We start from the raw sequence: 17,620 nt of genomic DNA on the forward strand, positions 1-17,620 counted from the left end.
AGGAAATAGCACAATAGTTTTCCCAGAGCAGGAAGAATGTCTTGGTAATTTTGGGGCCCCATTTTCTAGCTCAGTGCCTCGGGAATAGGGAGTGCATTTGAAACTGCTGATCACTGTATTCATTCATGAACAACAATTCCCTTTGGTTTCTGTGGCATTAACTTTTTCTGTTATTCTTTAACTCCCTTGGCCATGCCTTTTAAAAACCTCCTTTGAAGGGTTTCTTCTCACTACTTACAGGACATCTCAATGGATATCTCATTGGTACCTCAAATTCAGTGCATCCAAAATACAGACTCTCATCTCTAAACCCGAGGCTTCTCCTGTGTTCCCTGCCTCAGTGAATAGCACCATCATCTTCCCAAAAACTTAAAACACAAGCTTGGTGGCAGCCTTTCCTTTTTCATCTCCCTCAGTGTCTGCGTCCAGTCACCAAATCCAATTGATGTGTCCTTCTAAATAGCTTTCAAAACTACTACCCACTTTTTTTCCTACACTGACTGCACTACCCTATTCAGGCTACCATGATCTTTCACCTACATTATTGCACAACCAGCCACTCTTCTTGCTTTTACCTTTGCCACCATCCAAAGTATTCCCGCTAGTGCAGCCAGGCAGAGCTTCTAAAAACACAAATCTAACCATGCCTTTTTCTCTGATTAAATCCTTCAGTTCTCCATTATTCTTGGATTTCCACATTAAGAATAAAGTCCTGGTTTCTTAAAATGATTATAAAGCTCTTTTTGATCTGGCTTCTGATTACTTCTCCAGCCTCCTCTTTCAACTCCTTTGTCCTTTATGTACCCCTCAGGCCTTTTCCACTTTATTCTAGAAGCATATTGACATGAGCTGTCTATAAAAACTTCAGACCTTTGCACACTGCTGTCTCTGCCTCAGATGCTCTTGCCCTCTTTGTCTGGCTAGCCGCTATTCATTTGTAGGTCACCCTTTATATTTCACCTCTTCTGGAGCATGGTCCATGCTCCAAACACCCCATCATGGAACTTACTAGAGAGTATAGTGATTGCTTTTCCTTTCTTATACTCTCTATTAGAATGTAATCTGCATAAAGGCAGACATGATCCATCTGCCTTGCTTATCATTATATTCCCAGAGCCTAGCCCTGTTTCTGGAACATTATTCTCTTCTAGTGAGTAGTGAATAAATGAGGGTTTATTGAACTCACCTGAAGAAATTTATAGACATGAGGTTTGAAGGGAGAGGTTGAACATAAAAACAAGGCAACACCCCAAAGTTGTAGCCATTACAAGTGTGTGACCTTTTTAAGAGTCCTGGAGGAACTCTGCGGTAGATTAAAAATGGCTAAAAATTCTTTGACTCTTTTCACATGGCAGGGCAAAAGTTTATTTCCCTTCCCTTTGGACCTGGGCTGGCCACTGTCAATTTGACCAATAGAATATGATAGAAATGATGCTCTGCCAGTTGGGACCTGGCATTTGAGAAGACAGGTATCTTTTACGGTACTCTCATGGAATTCTAAGATGCCACGTAAGAAGTTCAACTACTCTAGTGAAGGGACCACAGGGAGAGGCTCTGAGACTGCATGAAGAGAGAGAGGGACCCAGCTGAGCCCAGGCTTGCAGTTTTTCTTGTTAAGGTTTTGGGCATGTGAGTGAAGCTGTTGGAGTCTTCTAGGACTTAAGAAACAGGCTACCAGGCACAAGTGATCCCAGTAAACTCCAAGTGAGAAGAAGAATTGCTCAGCAGAGACTTGCCCATATTCTTGACCCCCAGGATCATGAGATATAGGAAAATGATTTAGGGGTGGTTTGTTATACAGCAGTAGATAACCAGAACATCCAGTGCTTCCTTTTCACTGGCTGTTAGAGATGCAAGGTAGGGAAGGGATTTTCTCAGTTCTGCCATGTTCTCCCTGCAGTAGCTGGGGCTTCAAAGAACTGTCCTTGCAACTTATTTCATTCCATCCCAGATTATGGGGTCAATCAAACCCCTAGGTGGAATGCGTATAATGGCTAAAGGAATTTATATAAGCTGGTCTTTTGTTTTGGCCTAGTAGAATTCTGGTGTACCAACTCCTAATTACTCATGGCTCATTTTCCTGTACCAAGTCATTGCCTGGTATCTCAGTCCTTTAAACAGGTATTTTTTATGATAAAAATCTCAGTCTCCCAAAGACCAAATCTGTGATATCTGCTGCCACATATCTCTTATTTATCTCAGACCTTGTGGTTTCTCTGAGATATAGAACTCTGGAGATTACTTGACCCACCTCTACTTAAAATAATGTGCTTAGTTTGGGGATCCATTTGGACTTCTCTCTCATTCTTGTGCTCTATTTCCCTCTCCAGTTATTACCACCACCTTCACCTCCCCTAAAAAGGTTAAATCTCCAGTTGGTCCCAGTTGACAGTGTGCTTAAGGCTTATTCTCAACTTTGTTTCCAGATTCCTACCCTTTTTATAACAGGGTTATTTCAGTTGTAAGAGACACACATCCAACTAAGTCTCATTTAATCTAAAAGAGAGAATGTATTGTTTTTTTGTATCCAACTAGAGAATGAGAGCATCCTCTAGGGCAACTGGATCATGGGAGTGATCCATGGCATTATCTCCTGATCTCTGGCATCTGCTTCTGTCATTCCCTTTTGCTATAAATGTGTCAGGAAACAAAGCCACAGAATTCAGGACTTCTATCCTTTTAGTAGGAAACAGAGAAGGAAAAAGAGTTTTCATTTTTACCTGATGCTCTGATCATTTTTAGCTGATCATTTCATGTGCCCAAACTAGAGCAGTCATCATAGGGCAAAGCACTATGCCTGCCTGGGTCTGAGCACTGTGCCCAGCACTGTGACTAGAGAGGGGCTTGTTACCAGGTAGGTGCTTGGCACAAGTGAGGCCTCAGAGACAATGGTGTGACTTAAGGAGACCCTCAACTTGTATTTGTAACTCTTGCAGCTGGGATTGTCCAGGAGTGAGCTGGGATGGAATGGATGAGAGGGACTGTGGAGTCATGAGGAATGAACATGGGAGAGCAGGAACAGAGCAAGGCAGGAGTGTGTCCATCTGAATATGTGCCTGAGTTCAGAGCAAGGGAGTATAGGGGAAGAGTAATGTGGATTTTTCCCAGAGAGGCCAGATCTTAACCGTATATCCATTTATAGAGATTTGTTAAGAATGAAACATCAAATATAAGCATTGGAGGACTGGACAAACTTGAGATTGAGCTGTTTATTGCTGGCATTAGAATGGTTATTTCCTCGGGCGCCTGGGTGGCTCAGTCGGTTAAGTGTCCGACTTTGGCTCAGGTTATGATCTTACGGTTCATTGGGTTCAAGCCCCGCATTGGGCTCTGTGCCGACAGCTCAGAGCCTGGAGCCTGCTTCAGATTCTGTGCCCTCCCCCTCTCTCTGCCCCACCCCTGCTTGTGATCTGTCTCTCTGTGTCTTTCAAAAATGAAAAAACATTAAAAAAAAAAAAAAAGGTTATTTCCTGCAGGTGATTCTGTTTTATTTGAATCGTGTTTATTTACTTATACTGTGCCCAAAGGATAATGGCTGCACTTCATTTGAGCTGTTAGCAGACTCAGGAAGGAGGACCCTGACCTGAAATAGAGTATGAATAAAGATAAATATGTTTTTCTTTTTTCAGCCAAAAGCAGCTAAAGAGATGAGAAGCTATTTTCAGATAACTGTAAAATGATGAAGGGAAGGCAAACAGATTTTTTAAAAAATTCTTTTTATAAGAAGGAAATTAAATATTTTGAATAGATAGCCTAATTACCTTATTTAATAATATCTTGTTAACTAAGAAAATAAAGTGAACATGTTTAAATAAATTATGAGTTGAAAAGTTATAAAAATGCCTTTAAAAAACAAAAGCAAAGATATTGCATTTTGCAATGAGTCAGAAACCTTCTGTCTACTTTGTTCGTTAATGTGCATATATTGCATTACTAAATTGATTGTCTAGAATATCCTTGCCACTTTATGGATTAAAGCTTAAGCATCTGTATAAGCCTTCATTGGTAAGACAATTGATTTTAGAGTCACCTATATTAAATCTTGGGATAATGCTATGTTTACACACATTAAAACAAATATTAAGTATGTACATATTAAGGCAAATAATGCTTTACTAACAAATTATTCTGGAACTGTGGTGCCTTTTCTATTTCCTGTCTTAGTTTTGATTCTAAATCTGGTGGACAATTTTGAGATCTGAGATGAGAGAATATTCTTTTCATGGAAGTATTTTTGTCTTTGCAGAAGGCAAGGGCACTATAGTTGGCTGTTTTTCACAAAATGTGGCTTCGTGTTTCTTGATGGCTCCTGTGACAAGTTGACTGTCCAGAGAAATTTGGATTTCACATATGCAGTTCCAGTGAGTGCATTCATCCAGGTTAGACCATATGTCTTGGCTTCATGTTCAAAAAACATGGACTTTATACTCAGGCAGCAAGAGTGGTATAGATTTTACCAATTTTCCAATGCTCACCTGGAAAGCTTAGTTCAAATTGGCTGAAGTGGGAAAACTGTCATAAAGTGAAAAGTGGCTCAAAGAATACAAGAATGTGTTTAAAATGAACACAACAGGTAGTACCTGAGCCACATCTAGAATCCAGTTTATTAAAATGCAGATTGGACTAGAGGAAAATCATTGTAGAGAGCAATTCTCAATATGTGAGAAACTCACAAATCAGTCATCCTGCGGAAGGCACAGGTTGAAAAGTAATTTAAAATATCCATGAGTATACTGGGTTGTATGGACATTTCAAAATTGACTCATGGAAACAGATGATGAAAGGCAATAAGGAGACAAAATGTTTGAGCTGCATATTAGGAGGCAGCTTCTTTGCAGACCATCAGGGGGTAACAAACGGGCAAGATGCAACTGCCTTGATGCAAAGCCATCTCATGAGATAGGTAGATAGAAAAACATGGAGCCATGTCTTGAGAGGGTTCAGGGGGACGTTTGTTTTCTCCCCTTGGTTTGATGATGTTAAAGTGTTGAATAGGGTCCCCTGCAAATTGACGTCTAACTAGAACCTCAGAATATGACCTTATTTAGAAACGTGGTCTTGGCAGACATAATTAGTTAAGGATTTCAAGATGAAATCATCCTGGATTTAAGGTGAGTCCTAAATCCAATGGCTGGTGTCCTTTACCAGATACAGGGAAGATAGTCATGTGAAAACACAGACAGAAATTGGAGTTATGATCCACATACCAAGGAATGCCAGGAGCCTTCAGAAGCTGGAAGAGGCAAGGATCCTTCCCTAGAGACTTCAGAGCAAGCGTGGCCCTGCTCACACTTCTTTTTTTTTAATTAAAAAAATTTTTTTAATGTTTATTTCTGAGAGAGAGAGAGAGAGAGAGTGTCAGAAAGAGAGAGGGAGACACAGAATGCAAAGCAGACTCCAGGTTCGAGCTGTCAGCACAGAGCCTGATGTGGGGCTTGAACCCATGAACCATGAAATCATGACCTGAGCCAAAGTTGGATACTTAACTGACTGAGTCACCCAGGTGCCCCCCCTTTTTTTCTAATTTTGGAAAAATGTTTATTATTTATTTATTTAGAGAGAATCCCAAGCAGGTTCCATGCTATCAGCACAGAGCCCACTGTGGGACTTGATCTCATGAACCATGCGATCATGACCTGAGCTGAAATCAAGAGTCAGACACTCAACAAACTAAGCCACCCAGGCTCCCCTCACACTTCTGATTTCAGATTTCTGGCTCTAGAACAAGGAGGAAGGAAACTCTGGGTTTTATTTTAAACCACCGAGTTTGTAGTAATCTGTTACAGGAGCTCTTGGAAACTAATACAAAGGGGGAGCACTCTGTAAAGCTGTCTGAGACAGTGGCAAGTCCCCATGAAGCCACTGCATCTGGCTACATAGAGGTGGACTTTCTCAGTCTTTGAAAACATCTCATTTGTTAGTAGGGAGGGACCAAGCGCAAATAACCACTGCATGGGTAGGGTGAATCTAACGTACAATCATATTTACAAATATTACATCTGTGTGGGGAGTGGCTTGTGGGAAAACAGTATGTAAATTGTACATCAGTTCTCCAACTGAGAACTGACACGTAGGTACATTTTTATAGAGATTTTAAAAAATATCGGATATGTCTTGTAGCCCAAAATTGTTGAGTGGAAGGGAAGTCTGGCACTGGGAGTCTCAGTATACAAACCTGGTGCAGCAGGAACAGCTACTAGCAGCTAGAGGCTCCCACTAGTGGGAAGCTCTGAAAGTAAGGTGAAGGAACCCAATATGAGTAGAACATGTAGACATATGTAAGATGTTTAACAAAATGCTTAAAATATGGTAAATATGACAGGTGTTTAATAAATGTAAATTCCCATCCTGGTCTCCTTCCCATATTGCTAAGCATAATTAACCCTACAGAATTATATATCCTATATATGAAATACTTTTGGAGCTATTCCCCATGTAGGTCAACGTCAGAGCATGGTCATATCGACACAAGCCAAACCCCAACAGAAATTCTAATGTTTACTTGTCCTTTTCTCTCAATGAGAAGGATACAAATATATGTTTCATGGCAACTATTTTATTTTATTATTTTTTTTAATGTTTATTTTTGAGAGAGAGAGGGAGAGAGCAGGGTCAGGGGAGGGACAGAGAGAGGGAGAAACACAGAACTTGAAGTGGGCTCCAGGCTCTATGTTGTCAGCACAGAGCCCCACGTGGGGCTTGAACTCATGAACTGTGAGATCATGACCTGAGCTGAAGTCGGACACTTAACCAACTGAGCCACCCAGGTGCCCCTCATGGCAACTATTTTAAATTCTCCTATTTGCTTCTATTCTCCTTTCCCCCCAAACTGGAGGTCTCTTATTGTTCTACCTCAAAGAACTTTGTCATCCATGCTATCCAGGCCCTGCTTGGATCTTTGTTCTAAGACCAAATCTTATCTATGCCTCTATGGCCCCATGACATATTCCTGACACTTGGGTGCAGTCAGGTCTCAGGGACTATAGTGCTTCCTTCTGTGTGATCTTCCCGAGAAGCTACATATAGCAGAAATTTCATCTTTTTTCTCCTTGAGGAAAAGGGAAAGAAGAAATAAATCATCAGGCAAAAGGTATCAGGGAAAGACGGCAAACCTTTCCACATCAAATGATTTTATTCAATTATATGCAATCTAATAAAGCTATCTATATTTGACTTTCCTGTGTAGCACATTTTTCTTCCCATCTCATGTCATTTAACTGAATATGGAACCTTCATTTTGAACCTATTAACAAAATTACCTGATGGTGTGTGGTAGGTGCCATGGGCTATGGATGGGGAAATGAAACTAAGATGAAAAACTTGCCCAGAAAAGTATTGCCGAGCAAAAAATGATATGTTGCTACATTTCTGTCCTCAAATGCCATTGGTTTTGCTAACCCTAACCAACTCCTACTGATTCTTTAAGCCCCCTTCCATATTGTACTTCTGCTGTGAACTCTCTTCTGTCTCTCTCAGGGATAATCTATCATTGTGACCCCACATAAATTATTACACAGTTATTTATGTGTGGATGCTTTGTAAACTGTTGGTGTATCTGTCCCCCTGGAAGACCACTAGTCCCTTAGGGATGGGGACCTTTATCCTTAGAGTCAAGCACATATGTAGTAAGCATTCTCTAAATATTTAATATAGTTAGTTATTTTTATACTCAGTTTCTCTATACTTTTCCATGCACTTTCAATAATTTATGATGAAGACTATTGGACCTACCTGATTCATTATAAGAGTACTATCTTAACTCATTGATTATAGATTTTGTCTTCAGTGGGCTTTGACATGTGACCTTTGATCAAATAGTATGATGGAGGAAGGATCCCTTGTGTGGCTGTTTAATTCCATGTTTCAAATAATGACCTTCATTATTTTAAAAGGGATACCCAAGTATCTGCAGCCATAAGTGAGTGGCCTCTCAGAGACAAGAGGAGCTCAGAGATGAGGAGGCTTCGAGGAGCATGGATTCAGTAAAAGCTTATGAGAATGAACTTGAAATATGGCTGTTGGAAAAGGTCAATAGCCTCTGGTTCCTTTACACTTGGGCCTCACCTCCCATCTTTTTCTTGTCGAGTACTGCCCTCATCTAGACTTGGACCAGTCATTTTCGACCAAGAGCTCATTTTGCTTGGTCCTCCAAAACTTTTTTTCTTTTCTTCTCCTTCTTTTTTTTAAATCCAGCGGCTGACTCTGTGAAGTACATTACTAAAATTGGCCAAGATTTTTGCCCTAGAAGACCACGAGGCACAGGAGGGGCGTAGTGAAGAGGAATAATAGGAATTGAGAAACTTCTCTTTGTGAACCTGATGGAATGGAAAGAAGTAGACTCTGGGTCTAGAAAACCATCCTCAGGATGGGCACGGGAAACTGGAAAAAAGTGAGAAATGTGTAGAAGAGCGTCCTGCTTATTGCTGGCCAAAGTGTTGGTTTGCCGTGAATATACGCAGTATGGACATGACTTAATCTCTTATTGAAAAAGTTGTAAATTTGCTTCAAGCTGTATTTTCTTCTTTAGTAGCTTCTTTTTCTCTTTCTTTCTTTCTGTCATTTATTTTTGAGAGAGAGAGAGTGTGTGCGAACAGGGGAGGGGCAGAGAGAGGGAGACACAGAATCCAAAGTAGGCTTCAGGCTCTGAGCTGTCAGCACAGAGCCCAAGGTGGGGCTTGAACTCACAAACCACGAGATCATCACCTGAGCCCAAGTTTGATGCTTAACTGACTGAGCTACCCAGGTGCCCCAGTAGCTTCTAAGTTGCCTGCCACTGTATTATTAATGTGGTTGAGGGCTACCCATTGGCATGCAGGATTGAGTGGTTGAAAGTACTGGCCCCAGAGGTACACACCCTGACTGTTACCAGAGGAGTTAGTCTACAGATGTGTTCTCTTACCTAAAATGATAATAATGCGTTAAGTTTTGATGTTCTCCAGGTGGAAGTATAAAAGTGCAGCTGCTATATTACCATCATCATCATAATGGCAATTATTGTTTCTGTTAACAGTAAGAATCTCAGAAAGCTAAAAGAACTCGAAAAGTGAAATTTAATGGAAGCTGAAATTGCCAGAAGAAAAATTAAGCACATTATCATTTATCTCCCCTTTAATCCTCCTCTGGAGGGAGCAGAGGGACAGAAATTTCAGGTCAAACCTTTTTATCAACAATAGTTACACAGAAAGTGTATCAGACAACTTCTCTTCTTTTCCCTAGAGCTAAAAATCAGGGTGAAACTGTTTTTGGATATTTTATTCCTTCAAAGAACCAGAACCTCTATTGCCTACTCAGAACATTCAGAATCCACAGCTTTGCAAAAGAGATTAGCTTAAAAGAAAACATTATTATCTGGTTTTACAGAGACTTCCAGCTTTGCTTCAAGTCATGTGTTTTTCTTCCCCTCTAAAAAAACAAAAAAACAAAAAAACAAAACATAAAGAATAGAAAAGCAGATATTTAGAAGGTCAAATGCATTGCTAAAGGGAGGATATATGGACTTTCAGTCTAATTTTCCTATTTCCCCAAGGATCCTCTGTTAGCTTGTGGGATAACCAGTGCAGCCACTATCGAATGGGAGTTCTGAAGCTGATGAGGATCACATATGGGGTACAATGAGGCGTATTGTGGAGGAAGCTATTCTTGTCCGGGAGTCAAGAAAGAGCTTCCCCTATGAAATAATAGGTAAGCAGAAACCTGAATGATGAGTAGGAGTTACTGTTCAAAGTGAGGGAACATGATGTGTGACGTTCCCAGGCAGAGGAACTGAGAGAAAACCAATTTGGGTAGACTGTGTGGAATGAGGGATGGGGGGAGAGAGGAGAGGACAGTTTGGGAGGTAAGCAGACTTTGAAGGGGCTCAGAAGGCATTCTAAGGGTTTTGGGCTTCATTCTGTAGTAATGGAAAATGAAGAAAAATAAGGATCAGATTTACATTTTGAAAAGATTCACCCAGCTTCATAACTGATGCAGCCAGTGATCATGGATGGATGCTCAACCATTGGATGGAAGGTCGAGGGGACAGGATAGTAGCATGGTGCTGGGGATCACCTGACAAATAACTTTCAAATTGGAAAGGGAAACATGTACAGTTACAATGAAGAGAGCCTAGAGCTGTCAGTCAACACCTTAACCAAGTGCTAAAATTTAGCATCTCAAAGTGAGGAAATAAGCCAACACATTCAGAATGTGGGACATTCTACAATGTAACTATCTTGAACTTAACAAAAATTCAGTGTCATAGAAAAATGGAGACAATTCTAAAATAAGAATTAAAAGAGATATAACAATGTAATGCAATGAGTTAATCCAGGTAGAGGAAGCAACCACAAAAGACATTCATTGGGCAACTGGGGAATTGGAAATATGGACTGGCTATTATAGGATATCATGGAATTATTTTTAATTTTATTAGACATGGTATTGTGGTAATACAAGACATTCTCCATATTCTTAAGGTGTGTACCCTGAAGTCATAGGGGTAAATTCTAATGTTATTTATAACTTACTTTCGAATAGTATAGATAAAATTTGAATAGTTTTATATTCATAAAAGTATTATATCAAAAGACTGAAATAAAGAAATGCAGTACAATGTTAACAACTGTGGAACGTACGTTGTTCATCGTAAAATTTCTTTGAAGATTTCTATGATTAAGACTTGGTAGTAGAGAGGATTCAATACAAAATAAAAAGGAATAAAGAAAGCAAGTGAATGTGGCACAGTCAGTTAGGTTATTGTAGTAGTTCAGGTAAGACCTGGAGCATACATGATAGGAGTGGTGGAAGAGAGAACTTAGCAAGTTAGATCACTATTTAGGTAACAGAATGGATTAAACAGAATAAATTAGAAGTGATTGTTTGGAATAGTGCCTGGTGCCTACTGCCTAGTAGGCACTTAATTGTCTCAGTGCATAACAGGATGAATGTATAACATGGGATTCAAGAAGAGGGAGATGTATGCTTTACAGATTTTTTACTTAACCAATTGGGTGCATAATAAGACCATTAATTAAAATAAAAAACAAGAGAAGGAGCATGTTTTGGGAGGAAAATGATATGACTAGGTTGAATTTGAGATTTCTTACAGATCATCAAAGTGGAGGCCTCGGGTTGGCATTTATATATAAAGCTCAGGAGCAAGTGATTTCAGAATTATTAGCCAATTAAAAATTGAAGCAGAAAAAAATATCCCAGGAAGAGTTTACAGAATAAAAGCTAAAGCAAAAATGGTCCAGGATAAAGCCCTGAGGCACTCTAACCTTTAATGTATGGACAGAGAGGGGTGGCTAGCCAAAAATGTTGAAACTGAGTTGGAGAAAAACCAAGAGAGAGTAGCAACAAGGAAGTCAATGGAAGATTATTTTAAGAGGGAAGTATTTGAACAGTATCATATATTATCATATATTATTGAAAAATCAAGCAAGATGCGATTGAAAAGTGAATATAGAGACTTAGCAGACTTAAGTTGTTGGTCTGAAAGAACAGTTTTGGAAGAGTGATAAGGGGAGACATTAACCCACATTGGCTTGTGAAGTTGAGTGAGGGGAGATGATATGAAAAGAGTGTTAACTCCTTTGGCAAATTGGACTGTGAATGGAGAAACAGAAACCAGGAGTGGGAAGAAAGTTTTTTTTAAAGGTGGGAGCATTGAACATATATAAATAGAAATTGGAAAGGAAAGCTGTGAAGCAAAATTATAGTTACGGAAGAGGGAGGGAGTGCCTAATAGCACAAAGTCTCTGAGAAGATTGGATATGGTGGGATCCAAAGCAGAGATAGGAAAGGTAGGTCTCATTGTCTAACCATGCTAGGTTCCAGGTTTTATTGATGAAATGAAGAGCATCAACTGAAAGATTTCCAAAGTGCTTTTAGCTCTAGCAATTTATCGTTTTGGGTGTCTGGAAGAAGAGGAGGGACTTGGAATGTGGATCCTATTAGGGTAGCAAGAGTGTATAAAGACAACAGGACACCATCAAACTTCAGGGTCAGGAGTGACTGTTCATGGGGTTGTCATCTGTAGGGAGATGAAGTGAGTGAACGGACACCTGTGAAAATCACTCTAAACTGTGAAATACTGGTGGTTGGTATCACTCCCATCGAAGCCAAAACAGGAGGAAACAGAAATCACATTTATTTTGCAGTTTTACCCATGGCTAGTCTCACAGCTGCCAAAACTTTAGAGTTACTCTGAAGATATTTTTTCAACTGGCAGCTGAATTTAAAATAGTTTTCTTTAAGGTTGTTTTTATATGCAACTCTAATAAAAGAGCTTGACCTTCCCAAATGTTTTTTTTGTTTGTTTGTTTTTTTGGGTTTTTTTTGACTCTGTGGTGACTATGCCTAATGTAAGGATATTGGAGAAAGCAGACTTGAAATAGGAAAATAGTGAAAAGAGGGACTGTGGGCCAAGACGTGAAAGTGGGTCAGTGCAATGGAGAGGAGACAGGCAATGAGATAGGGACTGATAAGCACTGATGCTGGTTGTGACTCCTATAGGGGTTCAAGAGTCCATTTTTATTCATGTTAACACGAATCACAACAATAATATGACCATTTATTGAGCACTTACTTTGTGGCAGGCACTATACAAGGCTATTCATTATCTCATGTAATTCTCAAAACAATCCTGGGGGGGTACTATTATTATTCCTATTTTATTTTATTTTCATTTTGGTAAGATGTATACCACATGCAATTTACCATTTTAAACATTTTAAGCGACATTAAGTACATTGGCATTATTGTGCAACTATCACCAACATCCATCTCCAGGACTTTTTCAACATCCTGAACGAAAACTTTGTACCCATTGAACAGTAACTCCCCCATCCCCCTCTCCCCGATTATTCCTGTTTTGAAGATGAGGCAGCTAAGGCTTCAAGAAAATAACAAGTATTTCCCAAGGGCACAGAACTGATTTGTGTCCTTAGTTTTAGAGTCTAGAATTTATGTGTCTTGAAGAGTTTAGTTTCAAGTGAATATGGATTTCCAGGCAGAATTGCCAGTCTGTGCCTTCAGTTATCCGTTGAAGTAAGAAGGATTATGCTAAGAATACAAGTCTGAGTTCTGGAATACCAAAGGCCCTCTAGAACAGTTAGCATTCTACTCTGGCTGAAGAGTTTGCTACTCTATAGTCTCTCTTACTCATGGCCAAGACCTTGGGCCTCTATGAAATCTCTCCATCCTGCCAAGGAATAAGGACTTTTGAGGATAACCAGGAAGCTTTCTTGAGTCACCTTTCAGGCTAGAATGGCCAGCTACAGAAGAATCTAGTAAAATATATCATTTAACCCCAAACTGTGAACTCTCCCAGAAATTAGTAATTTATTGAAAAATAGCTTGACCAACCCCTTTTTTGGGGCACACTTAACTGAGAAATTTTTTTAAACACTGAGAAACAGTATTACTTTTCCTTGTGATTTTATTTGCTTCTTTTGCTTTTTATGCCTTTCTTTTTCCTGCCTCTTAACCTCTTCTGTAAAGTCAAGCTTACCCACAAACTATACATACATCCGTTGGCAGTGCACTTTAATATGTTGCTTGGATACAGATGTTTGGAACTATAGGAGCAAAATTTATACCTGATTCTGTTACTAAGGAAACCAGGGCAACTTAGGAATTTTCCTTTGGGAATCATGGCCATAAACTGGAAAGAAATCTATTAAGACTTTTTGAAGAAGAAAGATAGGTAAGACATGGTTTAATTGTATTTCTACACTGGCAAGTTAATATTTATGAGCTTCTGTAGCCTTTTTCTGCCTGTGGTATAAATATTGCTACATGAATCTTTTTCAGTAAGTTTGATCACATTATATGTGGGGGTGGCCAGGGTATTTAAATATAAACACAAATCACACTTGTAAAACATTTCCTAAACCAGACTATAAATAAAAGCATTCGTGCTTTAAGGGACAACAGTTACAGGATTTTAATTCTATAAGCCTTTCCTTCACAATCAGAGCATGGGATTTGCAGGAGAAATTCTTTGCTTATGTCAGCCCTACTGGCAAATCATCTCCAGGAGAAACAAACAAGAAGTTAATTTGCAGAATCTATTTTGCTTCTCCAGCTACAAGGACACATTACACCTGTCTGAGATTTCCTTCCATCTAAAACCCTGACTGGGTTCCTTAATGTTAGTGAGGCTGGCACTGCGAGAGGTAAGTTTAGTACAGCAAGAGAAACTCTGCCTGCCCAGGCTAGCTGATAGAACCTTTTAACATGTATATGTAATCTTGTGCTGAAACAGAGCTCTTCATGAAAGCGAGAATGTTCTCTTCCAGACGGTGTCTTTGACAAAGCTCGGTGTTCTTGTTAGAGCTCTAGTCATCTTCTAAAAACTGCTGCAGCCCAACTGTAGGAAGTACCTTGTCTCTGAACACAGAGCCCAAACAGTGCTAAAAAGGGAAATGGAACATATGGTAATAAACTCTCTGAAGCTTGGATGCCGGGTTGTAATCAGCAACCAGGGTGAGAGAGGCATTGGCAAACATGAACTCTGCCCCTAGGGCCTCATTAACAAGGCCAACTGTGCCGCAGTGGAGGAAAACAGTATCACATACTTGAGGGAGATCACAGCCTGTCAGGGCAAATCCTAGATTTCCCTTTGGCTGGAGGGAACATTAACTGGAAGCAGAGGAAGCTTCTGCAAGAAGCTGGAAGAAAACCATGGCCCCCTTTGCCATACATGTCTCTGCTTATTCAGAAATAATGATGATGAGCTTTTCAAAGTTTATTTCTGTCAAATGATGTATGCAAAGCACTGGAGGTAAAGGATCAGATTTGCTCTTTGGCTACCCCTAGCTCTGGCATCATGGAGGTGGGAAGTCATTCTTTGCCTCACCTTTCCCATAAGTGTAATGAGGAGGGCTGTCTGGCCTGAGTATTTTCTAGGATCCTCCTATATTCTGCTAAGATCCTCCATGCAACAGACATTTTTCCTCAAGGATGAGAGCAGTAGTGGGTGATTTTATGGGCACTGCCAACCAAGACCATGTGTCTATATTTCCTTTTGAGTTCAAAAGGTATCTTTATGGGCAAGTATTTCTGAGGCACACATGTATCTCTGTATACTGTGTACATTGCACCAACTTCTATTCTCTTCCTTTCTCTTCCTCTTCACCTTCTAACTTATTCTTGCTAATGATAAATTTCCAAAATTCTTGGTACTATGCGCTGAAGATACACATCAAAATGAGAAAAAAGTTTCAAGCTGGGTAATATCCCTGATCCTACCAACTGATTTAGTCCCAGTGGCCTCTGGTTACCCATTCACAATCATATTATCTATTTGTATGCAGGGGTTTTTTTCTTTTGCATTTTACTGTGCAGCTCATAACCACTTCTTAGCTCTTTCTACTCAAATGCACTTTATTTAGCAGCTTTCCTTTGAAAATAATAATATTATTCAGTCATCCCTTTTTTGTGCTTGTTATATTCTTTAAATACAACATCACAATTAATCATTAAAACAAGTCTTTGGTATGAGTGTTATTATCTTCATTTTATAGATGAGGAGGCAGAAGCTCCTAAAAGCTCTAAGTCACAGAGGGAGTGAGTAACAGTCTTGATTCGTAGGCAGCTCCCTGACTTCAAGATACGCGGCCATTTAATTATATCAGGCTACCTTTCAGAGTAACCATTCTCTAGGGCGTCCATAGCACTGGTGATCACATGCCTCATTCTGCCAGGAAATGGGGCTAGAAGTATATGTGTGTGGGTATGTGAGGGGGAGCTGAAATTCAAGCACTTACCCCAGATTTCCCTCCATCCTTTCACTGTTTCTCTTCTAGGTTGATGATATAAGATATTTAGAAATATTTGTAAATACTAAATATTTAGAAATGTTTTTAAGATATCAAGAAGACTTGATTGTAATTTACCTGGAGCAAGAGGACATCTGAAGCTCTTTCCAGAGCTATATGTTGATGCTCTAAGTGTGGCACATAGTGTAGATATTTGCAGCCATATGGTTACAGTGAAGTATGGAGTAGGGTATGAGAAAGTGGTTGAGAAGTCAAGAGAGACTTGTATTCTACCCTTATTTCCAAGGGTAACAAAATGTAAGACTTTGAACAAGTCACTAACCAATTTGCCTTCCTATTCCTCCTCTGTAAAATGATTAGTGAACTTTTTATATGGCTGCTTTAAAGGAACATTAAAAACCTTCTATTAATCTGTGGCATAGAGAAGCTAACTAGATCTGTATAACATTTATATTTCTTAAAGTCACTTAAACCTTTGTAGCATCTCTTAACAGCCCAGATGTGTTCTAGAAGATGGGTGTATCCGCACCGAATGACTTTTCTGTGGGACTGGTAGTTGAATGGAGAGAAAGGGGATAGAGACCATGGTTGAAAATACCTCCAGACCCCAACTTTGGAGCTCAAGGTCATGATGCCTTTCTATCAAATATCTTAGATCATGAACCTAGAGGAGAAACAGTGAAAGGATGGAGAGAAATCTGGGGTAAGTGCTTGAATTTCAGCTCCACCTCACATACCCACACACATATACTTCTAGCTCCATTTCTTGGCAGAATGAGGCATGTGATTACCAGTGCTATTGATGCCCTGGAGAATGGTTGCTCTTGTTGGAGAGCATGTGTTGGGAAGTGCATCTCCTCTTGTTGAGAGAGATGCTCCCCAGGCAGAGCTGGAGAGACTACCCTACACTCTTCTAAACTGGGACATGTCCCACATAGGGCCTATTGTTGGTGCTTTGTGGATCCTTCCCTCCCAGAGCCCATGATAGTACTCTTCTTTGGAAGGGATAAAGAGGAGCCTCCTGCCACTACCTATTAAAGAGCCATGCTTCCTTCCTCCTCCATGAATAGCGTTAATCTGCTTCTCTCTCCTGTCTGGATCATCTCTCTCATCTGTGGGGTCCTATACTAATAACAAAGCAAGATCTTTTATGTTAGGTCTCCCACCTTTTGGAAATGCTTGCAATGTATAGTTCTAAAAACTGCCAAACTTTATAATAAATGCCTATGTATCGAAAAAATGTATGCACTCTGAAGTTGCATCTTGAGAAAACACAAATTCCTCCATTTTTCCTCTGGATATTTTCCCAAACAAACTGCTTAGTCTTTTGTTCAGTCTTCTGCTCATGCTACAACAGCAGCACCTGCCCAAGTGAGATGTGGAGCAGGCAAGGTTTATTCTCACATGTACAGACTCATATAGTCAACTATCTATTGGACATCTCCATACATTTCAGATGTACCTAAAAAAACACTGGAACTTAGCATGTTTGTTGAGCTCTTGATTTTCCCTCCAGCACCAGCTATTTTCATATTCTACATATCTACATTATTGACAACTGTCTTCTTTTAGTTACTGTAGCAAAAAATCTTGTGTCATCCTTGACTCCTCTCTCTCTTTCACACCCCATGACCAATCTGTCAGCAAATTTTGTTAGCTCTACCTTCAAAAAATATCCAGAAACTAACGACTTCTTACCATGTCCACTGCCAATCCATCATCATCTCTCACCAGGATTATTTCAAAAGCCTTATAAGCTGAATCCCTGCTTCCATTCTCTTCCACTATATATTTTTAACAGTGGCCGTAAAGGTCCTGTTAAGATAGAAGCCAGATCATGTTATCTTCTGATCAAA

At 39.8% G+C, this 17,620-nt stretch overlaps 1 protein-coding gene across 3 annotated transcripts in view; it reads left to right on the top strand.

The window, feature by feature from the left end:
- The window catches only part of PLCXD3 (phosphatidylinositol specific phospholipase C X domain containing 3), a 228,505-nt gene that overhangs the window by 9,515 nt on the left and 201,370 nt on the right, over window positions 1-17,620 (top strand). Inside the window, exons 1-2 of one of the 3 annotated variants that reach the window (XM_053201107.1) lie at window positions 13,101-13,687; window positions 13,959-14,159. The exons of 1 other annotated variant lie outside the window; for it this stretch is intronic. The gene's annotated coding sequence lies outside the window, so the exon portion shown is untranslated. Of the gene's footprint in view, window positions 1-13,100; window positions 13,688-13,958; window positions 14,160-17,620 lie in introns of those variants that run through there. One more of the 3 variants, XM_053201112.1, reaches the window with a different exon arrangement.

This window comes from Acinonyx jubatus, chromosome A1, assembly GCF_027475565.1.
Source record: "Acinonyx jubatus isolate Ajub_Pintada_27869175 chromosome A1, VMU_Ajub_asm_v1.0, whole genome shotgun sequence".
In the NCBI taxonomy this organism is placed as follows: Eukaryota; Metazoa; Chordata; class Mammalia; order Carnivora; family Felidae; genus Acinonyx; species Acinonyx jubatus.